The sequence below is a fragment of the Zeus faber genome (assembly GCF_960531495.2).
Source record: "Zeus faber genome assembly, chromosome: 22".
NCBI lineage: Eukaryota > Metazoa > Chordata > Actinopteri > Zeiformes > Zeidae > Zeus > Zeus faber.
The window spans coordinates 7043945-7066738 of record NC_137209.1 but is presented as its reverse complement, the minus strand read 5'-3'; positions in this window follow the sequence as shown (position 1 = coordinate 7066738).

Genomic DNA, 22794 nt, shown 5'->3' with positions numbered 1-22794 from the left:
TGTCTTGTCTTCCTCCCTAAGCAGCTGTGCATATGTACCTGCCCTTAAGAATATATATTACCAGCTTGCTCCGAGGATCAGGGCTCTCTTCATGAGCAGACTCCTGTGTAAATGTACTTAAGACATTGTACCAGTACTTGCTTACTATTATCCCTAACTTTTCTTCTTCTTTCACTCCAGCACAAAACCAGACCGTCATTTGGCGAGCTAGCCAGGAGGTGGCGCTCACTGCGGACCATCGTCACCAGTCAACAAGGCCCCAGGAACTAAGGTGAGCAGAGCCATTTTTTGAAAATCTGTATTAGCGTTGACCGACTGAGTTGTGTGTTCACCCCTCGTAAGGAACCTAAAGTAATTTTGGCTGTGTTTGTGCCGAGTGAAAACTATGATACAGATCAGGTAATATCACGCCAAAGGGCAGCAGTCCAAAACAGCCAGCGTCGGCTGACAATTATAAAGGTAGTTGTATCATTATAAGACATAAGACCACGGTGTGTCACAATTGGACATAAAGTTACGATAAAAGTAGAATAGAGTTGCGAATTCTAAGGTACGACTCCTGTGAACATGTACTTAAGACAGTACTTAATAAAACGTTGGGGTTTTTTTTATCCCTAACTCTTCGTCTTCTTTCACTCCACCACAAAACCAGACCGTCATCAGGCTGAAAGAAGAACATTTGCGTGCCATACTGAGAATTTCTACCTCAAAAACGCTCCCAGACTTGAAAAAGCTGACAAAGCAGGGTGAACAGTTCCACCTGTGATATGCAGCATATATTGGTAATGAGCTCTGAATATGTGAAAAGGTGTCGCAAGTCGGCAAAGTCAAAGTCCCGCAACTCAACATTTTTTCCATCAACAATTTTTGTTCTGACAAAGACAAGGAGGACATTGACCAAGACCCAGTGGCTGTGAACATTGAAAATCCACGAAGAAAGCGTTGTTCTGTGAAACTAACAACATACACGATTCACAGCCGCAAGACTCCTGCTTTGTACTTAATTAAGTTTGATATCTGTGATACCTACAGTATGTCTTGTTTATGTTGTGTGTCTATGTGATCACATATAGTTATGTGTAGACTTTAGCGAAATGGGACCCTGCTATTATTCTGTAGTGTTGGGTCGCTCACAAACGATCCAATTCTTTTCAACAGCTCTTTCGTAGGAACGAAGGGAACCGAGTCTCGCTGGGCGACGGGCCGTTCTTTTTTGCCAAGTTTGACTGTTTTATGTTGAATTTTTTGTTTAACTTGCCGTCTCTGATGCTGGTAAATGTTTCTCCCTCCATGTAAGAGATCCTATGCTCCTCCTTCGTTGGGAGGAGCCCTGGCTGAAAAGGAGCGCACCCACTGTCACGTCAGGTTCGCAAAAAAAGGCCCACATGCACTGGTCGAACAGTGAGGTTTTGTTTCAATAAGTTATTTTACTAGTATTATTTATGTGTGAGAAATACTGTTTATTCTTGTTCCACCCAAAAAAACAACTAACTAATCTATCGTGCTTGATTTATTGAGCCAAACGTTGCATTTTTTAACAAGCTGGCTCTCTCACTACCCCCATTACTATGGAGCAGTCTGAAACCAGTGTGTTTGTCTGTTTGTTTTTGTTCAGGATCAGCAAAACACTTCTCCAATCCCTTTCCCAGTCCCACAAGGGGTGTGGTGCAGTGTCCACAGACAAATGTGAATTTCTTTAATACTGAGGACATAAAAAAGTTGTGGCATTCATAACAAATTACGCAGAAGACCACGCCATTGTCTCGCCTGGCAGACACCCTAGTCGCAGGGACCTGAGTGCCAAGCTGCGGCCAACTAGTGTCACTAAAGCCTCCGTGTGGCGTCTCTACAAAGATGCTGTGGGAAAGCTTGGTATGTGTAAAAGACGTGTATAAGACTCTGCAGCGTAATCGATTATAAAAAAGTGAAATGCTTTTGTTAAGAAAGACGGTAAATTTGTGTGGATATGTATGTACACCGCTATTTAATCCAGTCTCACACTCGTAAAAAAGATCTCTGGCTGTGGAAGTCATTGTTCCCCCAGATAACAAGCACCAAACCCCGGACAGATCCGCGCTGGCACTGCCAGAGGAATAACAACCAGCTGCGCCGAAGTGCCAACCTGCCAGATGCGGTGAAGTCAGCCGAGCATCAAGAAGAAGCAACAACAGCATCTCAAACTTGTTCAAAAGGAGCGGTCATTCTATCAGGAGATGAAGGCTGCCTGTGTCAAGACCTGTGAGGATTTGTATCCGTCCCTAGGGGCCTCCAGACCTGCAAGCAGGAAGATCACAATGCACTCCAGTTTTCATTTTGCACAACAGGTGAGAACAATTTTATCGTATCGCACCGTTGATTCAGTTCACCAAACGCACTACTGTGTTCGGCAGATGTTGATTTTCTGTGTATCTCATTTATGAACATGGTAGTATTTTGTGAAAATGGCTTGGCGGTGACAGTGGGCAGTATTTTAAATGAACTGCATCCTCTCTTATTCATTACAGCTTTGATGCCTGGAGACCTGGTGTGGCTGTGGCCACAAAACACTGTGACGCGGAACCAGTCGAGTTCCAGCTGCTGCACAACGCTGATGTCCAACCCCCTCCACAGATGGTCTTTCTGTGCAAGCCCCACCCGGACTGGACACGGCGAGGCAGAAATATATTTTTGAGAAGATCAGAGAATTGTGTTCTGATGAGGCACAAGACGTCACATGCCCACAGCACCTCAGAACATGACACTACAATTTTAGATTCTACTCTTGCTGGGGCGCCCTTTCACTTCAGCTCTATTCTGGACTGTTTACACCACATGCACACTGTACTTTACCGACAACACATGTGTATTTTAGTTTTAATGAATTGTGATTTGTTTATTCTTGTATACTTTACACACTTTAGTGAGTCATGTTCTCATCTTATCTTATACTGTACTATTCCTTTATAATGGTGTTTAATTTAAGAATTTACAAAGTATTAATATTCTATGTCTACTAGCACGATTGTGATGTGATTAATGATCACATCACAATCGTGCTAGTATTTGGGATAAGGTAAGATCTTTGCCTCCTATGTCTATTGCCTTAAAAACTTAATGTACATTTTGGCTCAATGCATTTGGCTTAAAAGGTTAGAGGCTTAAAAGCCTATAATATAAGATATACATTTTCACATGTTATCTTGCTTACGTTTGCTATAAATGGTTATTTTAATGTACATTTAGCAATTTGAACATGTCAGCCCTGCAAATTTGTTTCCTGATTGTTAGCTGACTACCCCAATGACAGACAACGACAGGTGTGAGGAGTGGTTGGGGGTGGAGTTAACCAGCTATTGTTCCCACCCATTATCTGCCTGTGAGAAAAAAATTCCCATACAAATTCAATTTATGAAACATTGTTTGAAAGCTTACAATATACACCTTCATAATCTGTAAAAAACTCAAAAATGACCTTGTCCTAATTAGGAAGATATATTTATATATATATATATATATATATATATATATATATATATATATATATATATATATATATATATATGTGTGTGTATATTATGCACTGATAAGAAAAGGAAGGTAGCCGACCTGAATAAAAAATGGAAATGGCCCTGTTGATAAAACTAATCAGCTACAGATCTCTGAGACAAAACATTAATATTATAAGTAATACTCGTTTTGCAGTTGTATATTGTGCATGGAGGAACATAATAAATTGTACACTTGGAACGTGGCCCCTCACATGATCTTCAAACCTCAAAGTTTGCCCACTCCTTCTGTAGGAGTTACTTGGGAGTTGGACGCTGAAAGAGCCTTTGAAGCAGCACCCCAAAGCTTTATTAAAAACACAAGTGTGCGTTTAAAAGCTCCCGGACACTAGCCTGGCTCCACCAGTCTTTCTTGCGAGATCTTCAAAGTCCCTATCACAAGAGAGACCGGCCTTCCACAGCGAGCATTTGATTTCAATCCATCAAACACCTTCAGCCAAGCGGATTAAAAAAAACTTGTGACACCATCACAGAATGCGGCATGAACGCAATCTACGTCAGAAATGATCTCAGTATATCCGATATATATATATATATATATATACACCAATATATGAAAATATACAAGTATATACTGTATATATATTGGTATATCAGCTTTGTCACCAACGGGGCAAGCCGATAAATCAAGCTCTACCCGAATCCAGTCAAAACAACAGCAAAAACATCTTTCCTCTGAGAAAATCCAACACTGCCAAATTTCACTGGTGTTTTATTGCTGTTACAACGTCTATTACCGCTATAAACCGACGCCGGGGCCGCATCGGCACGATCGTCCTCGGGAGGCGCCGTTGTTGTCCCTCTGAAATGCAACACGCTCTGCACCGCGTCAGCGAGCTAACCCGCCTCCTCGAACGAGGGCGGCCTCCGAACGGTCCGTCACGCTGCCCGGCGGGCTGAGAGGAACCGCAGAGGACCGACCCCAGAGAGCCACAATGTGAATGTACATCTACTGAAGTGTGCAGGCTGAAAAAGCCGCTCACTTATTGTGTTCATATTTATTGAAACACACAAGTGGAGACGGGGAGCAGCAGCGGCGATGGCAGAGCGGCACGCTCAGTAACTCAGTAGGTAGAGCAGGTTGTCTAGTCATCTGAGGATTCCTTGTTCAATCCCCACCTGTGACCGAAAGCTGCTGCACCTCACCCGATTTGGACTGTTGATACATGAAGCTGTTCATCCTCTCACTGTTAATGTAAATATCTCAGCCGTGCCATTTTACCGCTTTTGACCAGTGCATCCCAGTTGCCATGCCCATAGATGTTAACCACTGTCACGGTGGCTCTAATGACGTGACAGTTTCTGTCTTTTGGAACACACAACAGGAGCAGCAGTGATGGGGTGGTCTCCAGCTCAGTAGGTAGAGCAGGTGGTCCTGTATTGACAAGATTGTGGACTTCATCCTCTGCGATAGGAGGTGCCCTTCGACAATTTTGGTTTCAGTTCAATCACATTGGAGGGTACGTTTTGGACAGCTTTGCTGAGGGACTGACAAGAAGTGGCTCTGACTTATTTCTCGGCTGCACATGGGGCCCGCAGAATCGTCGCAGGAAATGTCTAGTTAAAAATAAAGTATGAATGTTATGAATAAAAGTTTACGAGTTGTCATTCAGATGTTTTTTTCATAACAGTCTTTGCCACTCGCATGAAAGTGAAACTAGAATATTATTAATATAATTAATATACAGTGTCTAATCCAAACTTATTAACATCAAAACATCAGTAACATAAGCAAGTTTAAGTATTAATATTGAAAATCAATCATTTGAGAATATGACCATGATCACATACAAAATGCATATTTATTTTTATTCATAACTATTTGATTTCATATAATTATTATTTTATTTATTTTTTATTAAAAAATAAAAAATAATAAAAACTTTTATTTTTGACAGTATGTGTTCGGAAATAAGGTCCTTCAATCAATGAAACATTCAGTGATTTGCTGCAGGTTTGATGTTAAACCCCAATTCAAACACTGCAAGCCAGAGGAATGGAAAGAAAGATTATAATTCTGCGTTTTAAAAGCTTTTGCTCATGAAACTCAACCACATAAACACCTCAGTGAAGTTTGAACCAAAAGCCTTCTGCATCGCCACTGGGCCACCAGGTCAGTGATAACCGTTTTGTGCACATACAATTGCAAATACAGTTTCGTTTTCAGTGTGGGGAAGAGGAACACCAATTCCACAGCACTCCTTAAAGAGGTTTGAACACAGAACCTTCCTGCTGTGAGGCTGGAGCACTTACCTCCAAGGCGCTAGTCTTCCAAAAAGCATCTGCACTGGTTCACATGCATACATGTGACCATAAGACGTGGAAATCCCACAGCGAAGACAGTGACCAGCGGGGATCGAACCCAAAAGCTTCTATACGTGAGGCAACCACTAATCTAAGCTGATTTAAGCGTCCTTGAGCAAGCAGCTAATCAAAAGCTTTTGTAATCACACTGGAGCTTGGTGACGGACAGGAAGGGAAGGGCTCTTCCTGACAGGAAGTGGCAGCCAACTCTCGTCAAACTGTTCATCAATTTCTCGCCCGCACGACTCCAGCTCGTCGCTTTGTGACCGTCTATCATGATGACTGAGACGCTGTCAAAAGGGAGCGCATGTACCGAACACCAGCTCAGTACAAGACCTCGTCGGCATGACGGCATCAAACCGTCATGTTCTCCGACATTAAAGCTTGTATCCGTTCACTTATCCCCTTGCTCCAGTCAGTCCAAGATTTATTGTCTCCTCCAATGATTTGATTCAAGGAACGGGACTTGGATGGAAATCCAAGGACTTGAACATGTGAGCAGCACTGGAAGGCAGCATCGCAACCACCAGGCACGCCACCAGGTCTCACCTGGTCACCTGGCATCGAACCCCGAAGCCCCTCGACTGTACACACCCTCTCCCACAGCATTACCCACAATGCACCTGAAGGGCGCTGTGCGGTGGTATGTTTCAGTCCCCACAGAGACCCACGGCAGGCGTAAATTAAGTCAAGTCAAGTCAAGTCACACTTTGTTTATAGAGCGCATTTCATGCCAGGCAACACAATGCGCTTTCCAAATAAATACAAAAAAGAAAGAGAGAACATAGTTGTCAGCAGGTCATTACAAAAGAATGCCCCTGAAACAACAGCAACAACGAAGACAACAAAAACAACAATAAAAGCGACTCCAACCACAGTGGCTGCAACAGCAACAGAAAACAACAACAGCAGCAACAACAGCCACAGAAACAACAACAACGGCAGCAGCAACAGAGACACCAGCAGCAACAACAGCAGCAGCAACATACACGCAAAAACGTCATTGGAACCGGAAGTGGTAGCTCTCACCAGAACCGGAAAGTCACTCAGGTTAGAGATATTAGAGATGTTGAGTTGAGGTAAAAAGTTAGAGATATTTAATTTAGGGTATAAGGCTAGAGATGGTTAAGTTTAGGTCTAAGTTTAGTGATTGTTTTGTTTAGGTATAATGTTCGAGATGATTAAGCGAAGGAATAAGGTCAGCGATGGTTAAGATTTGGTATAAGACCTAATTATATCTAACACCAGTTTAGATATAATTTTAGCAGCACCAACAACACCACCAGCAGCAATGACAACACTAGCGGCTACTGTACCAGCAGCGACAATAGCAGCAGCAAAAACAGCAGCAACAGCATCAGCATCAGCGAACAAGCGAAGACGTCACCGGAACCGTAAGTGGTGGCTCTCACCAGAACAAGAAATCTCATCTGTATTGAGTCAACAGTGTGTACCATCTTATCTCAACGAAGTAACGCAGAGCAAAGACATTACCGGAACCTGAAGTGGTAGCCGTCTCATCTTAACCCACGGTCACGGTCCTTTAATTAGCTTCCCTAAATTACGGGTCAAGTTTTTCATTCTAGAAACCGGAAGTGGTAGCTCTTATCAGAACCGGAGAAGTCGCTCAGGTTAGAGACGGTTAAGTTGAGGTATAAGGTTAGAGGTGTTTAGGTTAGGGTATAGGGTTAGAGTTGCTTAATTTTAGCCATAAGGTAAGCAAGGGTTAAGTTTAGGTATAGGGTTAGCAGCAGCCACAGCACCAGCACCAGTAACACAGACAGACAGACAGACAGACAGACAGACAGACAGACAGACAGACAGACAGACGTCAGTCAGTCAGCCATAGACTGTAGCGAACAGCAAGGTTTTTAACCTGCTTTTTAAAGTATTCAGTGTGGGGGCCTCTCGAAGGTCCCTCGGTAGGGTGTTCCATTTACTTGGGGCATAGAGTCTGCTTTTGACAGGAAGCCCTTAATTTTGAAATGTTTTTTTTAGATGGTAGAAGGCTGATTGTGTGATTTGATTTATATGGCTCTCAAAATGTAGATTGCCGTCTATGATTACACCCAGATTTTTGGCTTCATTCTTGTTCTCCAGGGACAGAGAACCAAGATGAGCTGCAATTTTCTGTCTTTGAGCCTTTGCACCAAAGATGAGTATTTCTGTTTTGTCTTTATTCAGTTGTAAAAAGTTCTTTGACACCCATGCATTAATTTACATTTACATTTACATTTAGTAATTTAGCAGACGCTTTTATCCAAAGCAACTTACAAGGGAGAATAACATTCAGCTACATTGCGACAGAGATTAGTGTAACAACAACATTGGTGAAACAATAAATACTGCAAGGTGGTGCTAAGTAATTGTAGATTAGGACAGGAGGTACTCACTGAAGAGCTGGGTCTTCAGGTGCTTCTTAAAGACAGAGAGGGAGGTCTCCGCTCTGGTCATTTTTGGCAGCTCGTTCCACCAACGTGGAACTACAAATGACAATAGCTTGGATTGCCGTGGCTGTATGGCCGGCAGAGCCAGGCGACGCTCATTTGACGAGCGCAGCATCCGGGGGGCAACATGTGCTCTTACAAGAGCATTTAAGTAGGTGGGAGCATTCCCAACAATCACTCTGTAGGCCAGCATAAGAGACTTGAACTTGATGCGGGCGGCTACAGGTAACCAGTGGAGCTCGATGAGCAGCGGAGTGACATGTGCCCTCTTTGGCTGGTTGAACACCAGTCGCGCCGCCGCATTCTGTATGATCTGAAGTGGCTTCACCGCACAGGCCGGCAAGCCTGTTAAGAGGGCGTTGCAGTAGTTGAGACGGGACATCACCAAGGTTTGTACCAGCAGTTGAGTGGCATATTGGGTCAGGTACGGCCTGACTTTTCGGATGTTGAGTAGTGCGAAGCGGCAGGACCGGGAGACTGCGGCAACATGGTCCGAGAATGTCAGTTGGTCATCAATAATGACACCAAGATTCCTTGCAGCCTTGGTAGGAACAAGAGATAGAGAGTCGATTTTAATATCAATGTTGTGATAAATACCTTGTTTGGCCGGGAAGACCAGCAGTTCCGTTTTCGCCAGATTTAGTTGAAGATGATAATCCTTCATCCATGTGGATATGTCAGCGAGACAATCCGAGATCCGCGTCGAGACAGTAGGGTCGTCTGGCGGGAAGGACAGATAGAGTTGAGTATCATCCGCATAGCAGTGATATGAAAAGCCATGTGAGCGGATGATCGGGCCCAGTGAGGTGGTGTATATGGCAAAGAGGAGGGGTCCTAGCACTGAGCCTTGGGGCACCCCTGTGGTGAGGTTGTGAGGCACAGACAGCTGGCCTCGCCATGTCACACTGAACGAGCGCCCAGTAAGGTAAGATTCGAACCAGGAAAGTGCACTGCCCGTTATGCCCATGCTTGAGAGTATGGACAGGAGTATGCAATGATTGACAGTGTCAAAAGCAGCTGATAAGTCTAGCAGAATGAGGACCGAGGATTTGGCAGCAGCTCTAGCAGTTTTTAAGGCCTCTGTCACAGACAGCAGGGCTGTTTCAGTGGAGTGACCACTTTTAAAGCCAGACTGAAGTGTATCAAGAAGGTTGTTTCTTGACAGGTACTCTGTAACCTGTCTAGAGACCGCCCTCTCTAAGGTTTTGGAAAGGAATGGGAGGAGAGAGACCGGCCGATAGTTTCCTACTTGATTGGGATCGAGTGAGGGTTTTTTGAGCAGTGGTGCGACCCGAGCCTCTTTGAAAGCGGAAGGGAAAGTGCCGGAAGTTAGGGAAGAATTAATCACATGTGTGATTGCCGGGGTGATAGTCGGTGATATGGCTTGAAGGAGGTTGGATGGGATCGGATCTAGCGGACAGGTAGTGGGACGGCTACATGTTAGTAGTTTAGATACCTCACTTTCAGCGAGGGGGGTGAAACCAGGGAACGATGAGCCTAGGGCTGGAGAAGACAGGTTGTGAGTAAGTTGTTTAGTGAATTGGCTGCTGATGGCTGCCACTTTTTAGTAAAAAAGGAGGCAAGGCAGTCAGCAGTGAGGTTAGTAGCTGGGGGAGGTGGTGGAGGGTAAAGCAGAGACTTGAAGGTGGTGAATAACTTACGTGTGTCTGTGGCACCGTTGATCCTATCGTTGAAGAAGGCCTACTTGGCAGCAGTGATGCTGGAAGAGAAGGAGGACAGCAGTGTCTGGTAGCTTGCAAGATCCTCAGTTGTTTTGGATTTGTGCCATTTCCTCTCGGCTGCTCTGAGGTCGGTGCGCGTTGTCCGGAGGGTGTCAGTCAGCCAAGGGTGCGACTGGGTTGAACGAGCAGGTCTGGTGGATAGTGGACACAGGCTATCCAGACATGAGCTCAAGGTGGAGCAGAGGGAGTCAGTGGCATCATTAACCTGCAGAGAGGAGAAGGTGCCGTGGGGTGGAAGAGAAGAGGAGAGCACAGAGGAGAAGTGGGTGGGAGACAAGTTGCGGAGATTGCGGCGGATAGTAACCATGGGTGGGGAGGTGGGGGGTTGTTTTGGTAGCTGGACATTGAAGTGGATGAAGAAGTGGTCAGAGAGATGAAGAGGAGTGACCCATAGGTTGTCGGTGGTACAGCTCCGAGCAAGAATGAGATCAAGCTCTTTGCCAGCCTTGTGAGTCGGTGGAGTCGGGATCTGTCTTAGGTCGAACGAGCGAACCAAAGACAGGAAGTCAGCCGAGCTCGCACTGTCCAAGTGGATGTTCATGTCTCCGAGGACGAGCATGGGACACTCGTGCTCAGGGATTGATGACAGCAGGGTGTCAAGCTCATGTAGGAAGTCACCTAGTTGTCCTGGTGGACGGTAGATGACGACCACATAGGCTTTCACCGGAGCAGTCACCAAGACGGCGTGATATTCAAAGGAGGCAAAGTTGTTTAAAGGCAGCAGTGGATTAAATTTCCATGTGTTGGAAATTAGCAGGCCAGTCCCACCACCACGGCCAGATGGTCTGGATGTGTGGGAGAATGAGTAGTTAGTGGAGAGTGCAGCCGGGGTTGCGCTATCTTCCGGTTTAATCCATGTCTCAGTGAGAGCAAGGAGCTCTAAGGAGAGTTGGTTGGCATGACCAGAAATGAAGTCTGCCTTGTTAACTGCAGATCGACAATTCCACAAGCCAACAGAGAAGGAGGTCTTTGCAGAAGATGTTTGCTGCAGGGACCTGAGGTTACCCGGATTGCATCGGCGTATGGTATAACGACGCTTTCTGGGTGACCTTGAAGTTGTAGGGATGCGGTAGTAGCACATTTTGTATGGAGTGAGAGAAAGAAGGCAGGTTTGCCTTGTTCGGTGTCCTTGCTTCGGTTGACGTGCAGAGGTAGACGTGCGTCTTTACACAGAGCGTCTTCACACGAGACGACTACAAATGGGCCAACGCTTGAAGCTAACGCTTCAAGGGCAGGACCATAAATAGGTGATAGAATACAGCTGCTCGTGTGATTAGGGTTGCACCTGGCTAAGAGCACGCCCACATAAGAGAGGACTTACCTGAATAGGGGGTGTGTCGTGAACACAAGCTTGTTGGCAGATCAGCAAATAGCAGTGAAATGTACAGAGTCAATCCAGTAGTCCAAGTTGCAATATTACAATACGAGCAGTGATACACTACACAGCAACCTCAGCACTAGAGCTCGACTCAGAGTTAGTTTGTAGTGCAGGGTATTTATCCCTGTCCAGCGGAAGGAGGACACGCCCAGAAAGTTAGACAAAGGGTTTACTGATTAGAGGGAGTTGCTTGCCTCACACCCTTGCTGATGGCTGAGCAGTTAGCAGCAGATATGCCGGTACTACCCTGAAACCAGCTAGGACAAAGTAAGTGCAAAGTAAGTGCAAAGTGCAAAGTAAGTGCCAAATAAGACTGAAACAGCAATAATAACAAGATAATATCATTAATACACTGAGTGAGGGAGTTTATGGGGAGAAAGTCATCAGGAGATAGGGATATGTACAGTTGTGAATCATCTGCATAATTATATTGTAATTTTTTTGTGTTTCTTTACAATATGTGCCAGTGGAAGCATATAGAGGTTAAACAATAATGGTCCCAGAATCGAACCTTGGGGCACTCCACATACAATATCCACTTTTTTGATGCAAAATCTCCAAGGGACACGAAGAACTGCCTGTCCTGTAGGTAGGTTTTGAACCAATTTAGAACCGGGCCAGATAGGCCGACCCATTTTTGTAATCTCGCTCATAAAATCTGATGGTCAACAGTGTCTAAGGCAGCACTGAGATCCAGGAGCAGAAGAACAAATCCTTTTTTTGCATCAGTGTTTACAGTATGTGTAGATCGTTCAGAACTTTAATAAGTGCTGTTTCTGTGCTACGGTGAGTTTGAAAGCCAGATTGAAACATGTCTAAAAGGCTGTTTGAGGTTAGATAGTTGTTAAGCTGAAGGTAAACTGTCTTTTCAAGTATTTTGCTGAGGAACGGCAGGTTGGAAATGGGCCTGTAGTTGGCAATAACTGTTGCGTTGAGATTGCTTTTCTTCAGGAGTGGTTTAATTACAGCTGTTTTAAATGCTGCAGGGAATATACCTGATTGAAGAGAGCCATTTCAAATTTCTAATACCTCATGTGCTAGGCAGTTGAAAACTGTTTTTAAAAAATGTGGTAGGGAGGGGGTCCAGGACACAGGTGGAGGACCTGAGCTGACCAACAATATCATCCAGTCTTTTTATGTCTAAGGGGACGAAATGAGACATGGCAGCAGTCATATTGCTGGAGAACTGAAGGGTAGGTTCATTTCTGGATGTTGAGGCACTAATATTCGGTCTGATAGCTATAATTTTGTTACTGAAGAATGCAGCGAACTCCTCACATTTTTCAGTGGAGAGCATCTCTGACGGTGTTGTAATGGTGGATTAATAAGTTGATCAACAGTGGAGAAGAGCAATTTACTATTGTTGAGGTTTTCATTAATGATTCTAGAGAAGAAAGACTGTCTGACCTGTTTCATTTCTATATTGTATTGATTGAGTCTATCCTTGTGAATTTCATGATGAACCTGAAGATTTGTCTTTCTCCTTTTTCGTTCTGCCTGGCGACACTCTCTCTAATCTGCCTATCAACCGCTCCATTTCTCCAGGGGGCTTGTTGTTTTTCTGTTTTTAGTTGTAACAGGTGCAATCTTATCAATGATATTTTTTATTTTTGGAGTTGAAGTTGTTCACAGGATCCTCAGTTGATGATGCCATGAACAGCGGTATCTCATTTACAATGCTCTTAAAGGTTTCAATGGTATTATTGTTAATGATACGTTTTTTTTAATTGTACCCCTCTGTTGTACAGGAAAGAGCAGACACGTCAAACAAAATGCAACAGTGATCTGAAATAGCAACATCCATGACATAGGGTACAGTGATGAACAGACCATGAACCGGCGGTCTGACTGTAGAAGACTGTCAATAAGCTTCGTAAAGTTTTCTCTGAGTGTCTCCGATTGTTTGTTCCTGAGATTGTTGGTTGCGACGTGGATAAGAACAGTGGAGGCAGACGGGTTTTCATCCAGCAGCTGTGGGATTCTGGAGTCTATATCCCGGATGAGAGCACCCGGGTAGCAGATGGTTTTAGCCACAGGCAGGGTGATGTGTCGAACCATGGATGAGCCGACAATGAGCATGGATGGAGATCGGGCAGCAGAGGAGTTCGGAAGGACAGCAGCAGCCGAGCCAGGGGAGCACCGTCCTCCCGGAGGCAGCGCAGGCAGGCGGTCCAAGTCAGTGGCCGCTGGGCGGCCCCGACGGGCGGAGGTCGCGCTGCGGGAGCCGAGGCGGCGCTCTGTGGCGTTGAAAACAGCACGGGCCACGGCGGCGGAGGAGCCACCAACTGGCGATGGATAGTCTGGCGGAAGAGGGAACGAGGCCGGCGGCAGTAGAGACCGTCTTGGTGCCCTCGATGGGATGGACTGTAACCCCCCCCCCCCCAAATGAGGGAATTCCCACATATTTCTGGCATCGACTGTGGGCTCCAGGGCTTAGAATCGGTTCTCCAGCCGGAGAGTCTCCGGCATAGAGCGACGCAAGGAGCGCACGCAACGCCAGCCATGGCTCGCCGCCAGGGTCCAAGGCTCTGGAGTGGAGCAGGTCCGGAACTTGGGCCATGGCTCCTCTATCACAGCCGGCGGGGCGTCAGATGGATCCGACCCTCACCCGCAGTGAGAATGGATCCGGGCCACAGGAGAGTGGAGTCCAAGTCTGGTCCGATCACAGCGGAGGACATGGAGCAGGAGCTGTGCTTAGCCTGAGCACCGGCTCAGGCTAAAATATCCCAACTCAATCGGAGCGGCAAAAGTGACAGGGGAGCAGCCACATGCCAGAGGCCGTTGTCAGGGCAACCGTCTCCGACCGAATTAGCAAATAGCAGCTTCTTGCCAAATCTCGCTCTTCTTTTTACACTTTATAATGAAATCCCACGGTACACACTATTATTATGGCCTCCGAATAATTTGTGATGCACAACTCACCAACGATTCGGTCGTATCGAACAAATCGTTTAAACGACTCAGATGTCGGGAGTCTCTCGGTACAAAGGACGGGTGAACGGGTGAATGTTTGACCCACAAACTGACAGTAGTTGAAAACTGAACGACTCTTTTTTCAGTGTCTGACTCGTCAAGAACCGAATCAAAAAAAGAGTCAAACCTTTCATCACTACAAACAATGTAGTTCTAACTCTCAGTGCGAAACTTGAACACAGAGTGGCTATTCTGACTTGAGTTTGATGAATTTGTGTGCTTTTTTAAATTAGCCCCTTTTTCTTTAATTTGTGCAATTTGGATCTTGCAACACAAGAGCTCGTTTCCGTTATTTGTGTGTTCGAAGTGGAATTTCACGGCAAACCTGGTGAGCTCACACGGCGCCGCTGCGCCTGGAGGCACAGCGGTTGAAAGTCCGGGAGTTGGAGAAGACGTCAGCACAATAATTGTTCTACTTAAGAGTGGACGGTTTTTAATTCGAACGTTCCGTGACAATCATCCCAAAAGTGGTGAAGAAGACAGAAGAAAAAAAAAAAGAAAAAAAAAAGCCCGGAGAACGGAACTGGCGGCGCGGCGCTAATGAGGTGTCATCGCCATCGGACTGGCGGTGGAAATGACTCGGGTCATAACAGGAAGTCATCCTCGTCCCCCCGAGATCCCCCTACCTCCTTATCCAACGCTGAAAGGCTCAAATATGGAAGTCAAAGCATCCACAGGAACCATTATTATGCCAAGCGTATTTTGTTCCTCCTTTTTGATCGTTATTAATTATCATGATTTATAACATTGTAGTAGAGAGTAATAACTCACACTTTCCAGCAATTTATCATCTGCATAGAATCAGACGAGATCATTCGAGTCCCCTCTCGCTGGTAACTTGCCATTTAAAAATACATAGAGTTAATAATAGAAACTAGCTCTTGTGTTGCAAGACCAAAATTGCAAGGCTGCACTGAATCACCTAATGCATCAGTTCCAGCAGAATATCAGCTGTGCGTTCATCGGAACGAGCTCAAGTTCCACACCCAAAGCGGCAACGGTTGGCAGCAGACGAGCGGTTCAGCTTCTCTTTGGGATTCGGTTCTTGACGACTCACCCGGTGCGAGACTCACCCGGTGGAGAAAAAAAAAAAAAAGAGGCGTTCGATTCGTCCGACTCCTCGTTTTCGTTTGACTGGGTCAGCCCGGCGGAGGAGACGCGGGGAGAATAAGCAGCGCGGGGGGAATTCTATCAAGCTGAAAACGCAGCTGAGGGTAAACGCCTGATATCAGCGGGTTTATCTCGCCGGGCCACTGCCGTCCGCATACAAATGTAAAAATGACATTTCCCCAGACGCGGCAGCCAGAGAAGCGTGTTCCTCGCAGCACTTACAGGTTCCTCGCGATGCCCTTTGGATTCCAACAGTTACGCCGCGATCGTTGGGGGCCGGGGCTTGATGGAGGGAAAGGAGCCGTGGATCATGCCCCCAAAGCAGCCACGCCCGGGCCCCGGCGAAAGGGTCCCCCATCCAGGTAAACTGAATCCTAAATTAATGAAAATAATTTACTTGGGATGCAATTTGACTCACGGTAAACGTTAAAATAAGCAATCAATCAAGCTTACTAAAATAATGAATTCAGTATGAAATCAATTAATCAAGAATAAAATTGAAGGGAAAAATAAAATGAATAAAAAATATAAATAAAGCAGTGGAATCCAATTTCAATAAAGAGTGATGCCTCTCAACAAGCACGCACACACACACACACACACACACAGATAGAAAACATGGCCACGCGACGCCACGCCTGCTTCCCGGACGGAGGTCAGACAGCCGGGGCCGATTGATCAGGGCCCACATATCGATAGTGCCACCGGGAGACGATCAGCACTTTTTGGAGCAAGGAAGGAAGGATGGAAGGAAGGAGAAAACGCGCATGGCTTGAGCGTCCGTAACCCGGGGGACGGCGCGGTCCCGCTGGCCTGTGCGATAACAGTGAACCATCCCATCGGCAGATCAATCCGTCCCCGTCTGTCTGCCGCGTCAGGGTGTGTGGCGGAGGACGGAGGGAGGGAGGGAGTGGGGGAGTAATGCGTGGCCTCCTCGCGTCTTTATGAAATACTTGAAGCTTATTGGATTTTATTTATGATAAACTCAGGCTTTTAACACTTTAATCAAGAATCGCCAAAGACCAGAGCAGCTAAATAAAATAATATAAATATAATTATAAATAACAAAAAATTGAAGTTGTGGGTTATAAAGTAATGTGTTTAATTGCTATTGATTGACTAATAAAGCATTTTAAAGTGGTAATCCGTGAGTTTTTTTTTTATCTGATATTTATCCCATATTTATTTAGCTATGAAACAGCCATTTAATATGTTTTTGTTATGCTCCTCTCTATTTGCTCCTCTACATGCTGTTTTAGGTTGTTGGGTGGCGGGGCTCCATATCCACGGCCATATCCCCACCACCGTCAGATACAGAGAGACAAAAAAACGAAAACAAACCAATCAAGCAGAGGACGTCAACATGTGGAAACATTTTATTTAATTGTATTTGTTGCAGGTTTGAATGGGATTCTCGGACCAACACAGAGGATCTGATGGATTGCCACTTGGATTGTTCAAATGGATTCACTCAGACACATTTTGTCTGGTGGTTGGTAGCGCTATTGACGCATAGGATGAAAATCTATGATATCATATCTCAAAAGTCATCCTGAATCCCTCCCTCCCTCTATTTTTGTCTCTCAAATTTCAGCAGTTCCATCTGTCGGAACTATTTCAAATCTATATGCTGTCCTTGTATAATGTAAAATATCTATCTATATATATATATATATATATATATATATATATATATATATATATATATATATATATTTATTTATTCTGCTCTCCCTATGCGTGGATGTCCGTCTTCCTCCACAGGAAAATACCGTAAAACTAACAAGAAAATAAAACAATGAGAAATACAGTAATAACTCAAACAAAAATAGAAATCTATTATGATATCATAGATACAATATTAGCAACATATACGCTTGTAGAGCTAAGCTTAGGATCTTAATACAAGTACAATACATTACAAAAGACATCAAACGTTCATAGACGAGGGAATGCTGGCGCTGTGCATTTCAAATTTCACTTGAAACGGAAGCTTATGAACTTGAAAATGATTACATCACGAATGTTCACCTACAGGCCCACATCTCCCTGACCGCACTTGAACCACGGGAATTGACAACGGTCCAACTTGAAATGAAAATGCAATAACTGCGTTTCAAAAAAAAAAAAAAAAAAAAAGGTGTTTTATCTTTTGACACAATCATTGATGCAGCCCGAGGTCTGTCGAACGAAAATCAACTTTTTCCATCTTTGAATTCCACTTACAAAGACACACACACACACACAGTTATAGTTAGATCCCTCAAGGGCAGGAAGGAACAGCAGCGCTGGGGAGGGCGGGTAGTGTGTGAAGGGTGTGTCGCGGGGCCTAATTTGCCCACTCAGCAGGAGCGCTGAGTGGGCACGTCTCGGCGATCGGGCGGGGGCCGGGGTCCGGGGGTTGGGGCCCCCTTGGCGACGACGGACCGAACGACAGACGGACCCCGCCAAGGAGCTGAGGCAGCGAAACTGCCTCCACCCACACAGACACACACACACACACACACACACACACACACTCTGAAAGGTGTGTGTGCATGTGAAGGGTACGCCACCTCGGGCGCGCCAGCTGCACGCCCCCGCCTCGCTCGCCCTCCGTCTTTTGTTTCCTGCCGCTGCCGCTGCTGCTGCTGCTGTCATTGTTGTTGTTGTTGTTGTTGTTGTCGTCGTCGTCATCTTCTCCCTCTCTTCTTGGCATCTGCCGTGCTCCTTTCTTCAGGATGACCGCACTGCGTCCCGCCGCTCTCATCAACTGGCGACAAGGGCGTTCCTTCTTTGCCAGGCGGACCGCCCACGCCGACAAACCCTCCACCGCCGCTTCCTCTCCGGAAGCGTCGCGCCTCGCCACGCTTTCAGGTAAACAAATGGACGCTTTTTCACACCCTCCGCCGAGTCCGCGCCAAACACCAACACGTGTCGGGTGGGGGGGGGGGGGGCGTGCAGGGGCCCCCGCGGTTGTCGGATCGTCCCGGCCACCGGGAACCTGAGCGTTGTTCACGCCAAATGATACCGCTCTGTTTGCGATGGTTGTCTGGTGGAGCGTACGGTGAATCGCGATACCGTTGCTATGGAGCAAATAAACCGTGAAAGCAAGTTATTGTGGCCATAGTGGTAATATATCGATAATATATATATATAATCAATATAATATATCAATACATACACAATATACTATACTGTATAAGATATTGTGATAATTAAAACATTTGAGTATGAGCAAGATGAACTGTTCCTCAACATTCGGAATCAAACCGGTCCTTTGCACCGGTCAAGGAAGCATTAGCCGTCGCGCGGTCGTCTTTTGGTTTAACATAAACATCAACGCCACCTTGCCGCTTTGACCCCGTGGACGCGCGGCCGTTGATTTCCTGTCTTTCCCCCGTTCCGCTTGTCCTTCACCACCACCACCACCACGCCGGGGCCTCCGTCATAGCGTCCGATCCAATCCTGGAACACAGCGGCATAATCAGCAGATTCCCCCGGAGTTCATGGCTCTGCAGGTCGCCACGCCGCATTCTAATGGCCACGTCCTGTTTTTAATATAGCATAATGCTCAAGAAAGTCCGCCCCGCGGCCAAAGTCCTTACATCAAAACGCCCCCCCCAAGTTCGTCCTCTGCGGCGTTTTTTTTTTTTTTTTTTTTTTTTAATCCATAATACGAGGTACGGGAAGCGCGGGCGAGTCGGGCCTAACTCGGTATTAATTAGTGATGAAGCAGCAGCGGGCTGGAGGTCAAGGCACTCGGCACATACGGCGGAAAACGGCCGCGAGCGCCGTGGGTCCGGATGCGGCCGGGGGCCGCGGCGGCCACATCCCTGGGGGGGCTCGGGCATGGATCTGGGGGCCCCCCGCCGCGATGCTCCAGCCCGGGCTTCAGCCGGTAATTTGCTCTCTGGGGGCGAAGAGATAAAAGAGACATATGCAGGGGTTTGTCGAATGGACCACCTTGGACCGCACTCTCCCCCCTTTCCCCCCCCCGTCGCTTTCACTTACCCCAATTCTCTCCCCCTCTCCCCCTCTCCCTCTCTCTCTCTCTCTCTCTCTCTCTCTCTCTCTCTCTCTCTCTCTCTCTCTCTCTCTCTCTCTCTCTCTCTCCAAGCTGGGAACAGATTCCAGCGGGACAATTAGAGTGCCTGGCAATTACAGGTTTACAAATTTCCCAAACGGCGGGCGCCGCCTTTTGATCTTCCCCCAGCATGAAAATGCTTTTGCTGAGGGGAATTCTGGGAGTTCTGCCGGGAAAACATTAAACAACCGCCCGCTAGCGAGGGAGCGATAAACAAACTCGCGGCACGTCGCGGAAACTAGCGCCCGGGCGTTAAACTGCAGGTGTGTCGATGGGAGGATTGATCGGGTCGGTCCCCCGGGGGGGTAGAGGGGCGCGGCGGCTACCCCGCCGGTAATGATGTCAACGTCGAAACCCTGTTATGAGGAATCGAGCGCTCGTTTAGAGATTCCGGCCGGAAAGTCGAACCGGTCGGCTTTGTTTTTTTAAAGTGGCGATCTAGGAGAGCGCCCCGCGGGGAATCCCGGAATACCTTTGTTTTCAACATCCGGGCCCCCCCCCCCCCCGACCGACCAGAACCAGTGGATCAACGCTGGTCACCTAAAATTCACCGCGGCCGACTTTCACTTCTTGCGTCATTGCCAATAAGGCGGGGCGGACTCCACCACCAACAAGGGAAAACCGCGTAAAGAGGAACGCATACATAACACCAATGCATCGAATGGCTTGTACAAGTCCGTACAAGCGAAATAAATTTGGGATTTATTTCAAGTACATAACATCACGGATTTCCACTCGAAATAGCCGCCACTGAGCGCTGGGTGCGTCGTGCGAGTCAGACGCACCCGCAAAGTGAGTTCTCATCACAAACCGATGCGGAGCGTTTGACGAGCGACGTCGGGGTTTGAAGTCTCAAATACGGGATTCACCCCGAGCCGAAGAGCCTCACAGAACCCGGCTTCAGCGGCCTCCGGGGTTCCCGCCTCCCACGCCGGTTTTGTTGCCTTCATCCTCTCTGTAGTCGCTTTTTGTTCCCCCCCCCCCACCCTCCCTGAACTCGAAGGAGATAATGCGCGACGGGACACGGCGGCTTGAACCGTCCAGCCTGTCAGTCGCAGGAACTGTTTGCGGAAAGCTGCTTCCTTTGAGCGGCAAATTCAGCCCCAGCGGAGGAGTCGGTGGGTGGGGTGGGCGGGGTGGGGTTGGATTATCTCCCGCTAAAAATCTAATTGATGGAAGTATGAATTATTCATGGCTCCTTCCCTTTTTGTAAAGCGAAACAAACACGGCGCTCACGGTTCTGTTTGTTCGCGCCGCGGCCGGGCTTTTGTGTCTCGGCGCGCCGCAAATCTTCAGTCGCGCTTTTCTTATTAGAAGACGCTCTTTCCCTCCGAGTTGTTACCATTAAGTGTTTATGCTTGTTGGTGTTTTTTTTTTGGTTTGTTTTTTTGTTTTTCGGTTGCGATTCCGTCCGGCGCTTCAGCGAAACCCCGCTCTCACCGCACCCGACCGCTGTGGACGTGCGCATTATTCCTTGTTACCCGCCTGAAGTCCAAAACCATGCCAAAGAAACGCCGGCGGGCGGTGGGGGGGTGGGGGGCGGGTACGGCCCGTTTGTGCGTTTAAAAGAACAAGACGGGTAAAAATCAGGATGCCTTCGCCGCAGCACGACTGTTGCCTAACACGGTGTTTTTCAACCCTTGTGCCACTTAAAAACACATAAATAATGCAAATCTGCGAGGCTGCAATAATTCACCGAATTGATCATTCCCGGACGGAGTAGCAGCTCTACTACTAGCGCTGAAATCTTCGACTGTTTTTGTTTTTTTGTGGTGGGTTTTTTTTCCTGGCGAGTCGCTCGGTGAAACGGGCCGTTCAGTTTTTTTATGCGACTCTTGTTCCCTGTGATCCGGTCGGCGTGGCGCGCGGCGAGCGGGGGCCAGGACAGTCGGTTTGGCGCCGAGTCGTGAGCGGCGTTCTGACGGCAATCAGGTGATTCTGTCAAAATAGTTCATCGGGGCGGGATGTAAAGTGTAGACCGTGGTCACATTCAACATGACTTTTGCAAAACGCCACATCTGAATCGTTAACCCGTGTTGTATCACTAACTGTGAGCAGGCCATAATAATAAGCACAGTTCTATGTGTTTGTGAGGTTATTTTAGTGGTTAAGCGGATAGTGGCATTGCGTCGTGGGAATATTTCACTGTGAAAAGTGTGCAGGGGCAGCAAAAAGCTTTGGAAAACATCGGACTAATAAGCCCTGAGACGGTTGGTAGCCGGCACGTCATCATTATAATAGCGCAGTAAACAGCTCATGGACTCTGCATTGATGAAATCACCCCCGAAACAGCGACTCCACTTGTTAGTCGCACACCGTCACCTCGGGGGGGGTTTCCTCTGGGAATCCGCGGCCCTGAGGCCGAATCGCTCGGAGGCATTTTGGCAAACGGCGAATTTGTCTCTGTCCCCGGCACATGCAAACAGTGCGAGTTGCCCATGCCCGAATACGCAGATGACACATCATTGGAGTGGGAGTCGTCTGCTTTGCATCTGAAAAATGAATGGGGTTTTTTCTTTGTTCGTTTTTTCTTTTTACCCAGTGACCTACCCGGCAAATCGGCCATGTCAGCGAGTTTCATCCCCTTGCCTCCGGTCCAGGTCCCGGTCCCACCGGGGGGCCTGGTGTTGGAAAAGGGAGACAGTTGGAAACGCGTCCGGCCCCCTCTCAAAACACAGCGACTTAACCTTTTTCCACCGAAGAGCAGACCGCAGCAGAATGCACAAAAGCAGCTTGACATTAAGGAAAGCGAAACCGCGAGGCATCGCGGGGGGGAGGTGGTGACGCGGCGCGGAGACCTTTAGCCCGAGGAAAGCATCAGCACAAGTCCTAAGGAGTGTTGTCTGTGTTTTTTGTTTTTTTTTTTGTTCGGGGAATGGTCCTGTCCCAGAAATGCTCTTTTCCCCACTACGGGCCGCAAAAAGCTACGCAACGGCGGCTGCATGTGCTTAGCAACAAATCCAGCTTGGCCAAGTCGGTCGAATTAAGGACGGCGTGGGATGCTCCCGTCACAGCTCATGAGGTCAAACAACACAGCTGAACCTTGATCCACAAAAGGTATCCACGCCGTCCGGGAGGTTGTGTCTGGCATCGAGCTGTCGGTCTTTGCGGCGACTTTACCTCCGGAACCCAAACCTTTTCGACCGCGTCCCTTCCTTGTTGAGGCCGCAAGTCTCAGTTCTAAACCCCTTCTAACGCCCTTCCCTCCCCGAACGATGAACGAGAGGAG